Source organism: Myotis yumanensis, unplaced genomic scaffold (genome assembly GCF_028538775.1).
Source record: "Myotis yumanensis isolate MYYU_CA2020_CCGP unplaced genomic scaffold, mMyoYum1.0.hap1 SCAF_28, whole genome shotgun sequence".
Lineage (NCBI taxonomy): Eukaryota > Metazoa > Chordata > Mammalia > Chiroptera > Vespertilionidae > Myotis > Myotis yumanensis.
The window spans coordinates 559797-562500 of NW_027223779.1; positions in this window are offsets into that span (position 1 = coordinate 559797).

Here is a 2704-nt window from a genome sequence, read left to right on the forward strand (position 1 = left end):
CTTTACTGGCTTTGGGGGGTCGACCAGATAGTCCCGTCCAACCCCCCCCCCCCCCCCCCCCCCCCGCCCTTCTTTGGTGGCGATGGGGTCCCGTGGGGTCTCCTGTGGCCGCGACTCGCTTCCGGGAGTCAGGCGTGACCTGTAGACAGAGGCCCCCGTCACCGGGCACCGTCCGTGTTTTGCCTAAAGTTGGCATTTTGTACCACGAGATGACTGTGGACACGCTGTCCTCGGGTGATTGGACGACGGGGGGTGTCCCCGGGAGGTTCTCGGCCGCGACCCGGAGCCTGACTCCCCCCACGTCCCCGGCCGCACGAGCGAAAGCCGTACGCCTCGGGCCTGCGCGCGCCGGCTGCTGTACGTCTCGGGCCCCGTCCCCGCGGACCGTGGTCTTCCTCCTCCGCGTGAGAAGAGAGCGAAGGGCTTTACGTGGCGAGGCTGAAGCGCAGGCTCGTGCTCCGGACGGTTGTCCCCGCCACGTTTCCCTTCTTCTCGCCCCGTTTTTTGTTGCCGTCCGATCGATGTGGTGACGTCGCGCTCTCCCGGGCCGGGCCTAAGCCGCGCCAGCCGAGGGACGGACATTCCTTGGCGAATGGGACCGCTCTTCTCGCTCTGCCCGCGGGCCCCTCTCCTCTCCTCCCCGTCCGACGGCGGTGCGTGGAAGGGAAGGGGTGCGGAACCCGGCCCGACCTCGGTGTCACGCCCGTGGTCTCTCTGACGCAGCGGACACCCTCCGCTCGCCTTTCCCGGCTTGCGTTGTCGCGGGCGCCCCTCCTCGCGGCGGGGAGGGGGCGTCCCGTCGTCGCGCCGCACGCGCCTCCCCCGTTGGGCGTGCGGTCGCTGTTTCGCCTTGGCCCTCGGCGGGTGCCCCTGGAGCGCTCCGGGCTGTCCTGCAGGTGCCTGAGGCCGAGCTGGTGGTGTCGTTTCCCGCTCCCCGCGAGCCCCCCGCCGGGCCGCCGCTGTCGGCGGTGCGCTGGAGGGGAGCCCCGGGGGAGTCTGGCCGGATAAGGGGAAGGCACGCCCGTCCCCCCTCGCGGGAGGGGGGGCCGGGCCCTCGCAACGTGTGCCGCGCGGGCGACCGCGACGGGGCCGAGTCAGCGGGTGCCGGCCGCTGGCTGACCGTGAGAGTTGATTTGTTTTTGCTGCCGCCTGTTCTTCCGTTATTGTAGTGTTTTTTTTTTCTTTTTTCCGTCTTGCGTCGTGCCGGTGTTCCCGACGCAACACCGCGGGCTCTCTTTTAGTTAACTGTGGACGAGGCCCCCGGTGAGGCAAGAGGACGAAGCCCAGAGGCGGCACGGGCTCGCTCCTCCCGCGCAATCTCTCTCTCTCGAACGGCCCCTATCGCGAGCGCCTGTTGTGTCCACCCTGTGCTTGACCCTGTCCCGGTCGGGTCCTCCCCCGGGCCCCCCCGTGTTCCCTCGGAAGTGTCTCCACGTGGCTCCGCGGGCCCGATGGGGTGTTTCTGCTGGGGTTGGGGGACGACGCGCCCTCGGTGAGAAAAGCCTTCTCTAGCGATCCGAGAGGGTGCCTTGGGGTACCGGACCCCCCAGCCGCCGCCCCTCCTCTGGAAGCGCGTTCGGATAGCCGCCTCTGTGTTTGAGCGCTCGGGCCCCTCTCGCACCGGCTTTGAGGGGCCGAGCGGCGACGCAGCTTGTGCCTTACTGTGGCCCGCGCCTCCCCCCTCCGAGTCGGGGGAGGGTCCCGCCGGGCCGGGGGCCGGCGTCCGTCGCGGGGAAAACGCCGCGTTACGTGAGCGTGCACGCGCGCGTTACCGCGTGCGCATTCGGGCGCGCGGGGGGATTCTCTCCCGTTGTGTGCCGAAGGGGTTTTGGGGGGGGGCCGCGGAGGCCTTCCCCGTCCCCCCGGCGTTCCCGCTCCCGCGCCTCGAGCGGCTCTCCGCACGCACCCGCCACACGGGTTCGCAGCCGACGGGTGTGCTGCGCGGGCACGGTCGGGGCCCGGCTTGTCCTCGGGGGGCGCTCCGCCCGGGATGCGAGTCCCCGTCCGGCTCGGACTGGGCAGATGAACGGATGGGCGGCTGGAGAAGGAGCCGCGGCGGCTCCCCTGTGGTTGCTGAGGGGTCGCGTGTGTGGCCTTGGCCGCGCGGCGGGAGGAGGCTTTTGAGGTTTTGTGCGCTTGGGAGGATCGGCACGGCGTCCCGGGCGACGCGGGGCCGCCCTGTGTGTCTGTGGCGGTGGGATCCCCGCGTTTGTTTACCCGGTGGCCCGTGTTCCGGGTCCGGTGCCCTTGCCTCGGTGCCTGCCCTCCGCCGTGCGCGCCCGGTTGAAAGAGAGGGACTCTAGGTCCTCTCGGCCCCCGAGGGTCAAAGGCGGTGGTGGCTGCGGCCGGTGGGCGGCGGGGCCCGGAGCCCCCAGCGAGGTTGGTCGAAGGTTGTTTCTGGCGGAAGCCAGTCGGCGTTTCCCCCGGGCCTCCGCGGGACCGACAATTGGGCCTTGGAGGGGGCCCCCCGTCGGTGAGACCCCGCGTTTGTCCCGGTGGTGCGGCGAACCGACTCGTTTCCCGGCCTCGTCCTTTCTCTCTCGTTCTTTCTCGCCCGGCGAACCGTGTCCTCAACTCACCTCGCCGGGTGGCCCCGGAGTCCCGCTCCGCCCACCCGTGCCGTCGCCGCCTCGCCTTCAACCCCCCCCCCCCGCGCCTCGCTGCTGCCCGGGGGCGGTCGCCTCGTCTCCTCCGCGCCCGTCTG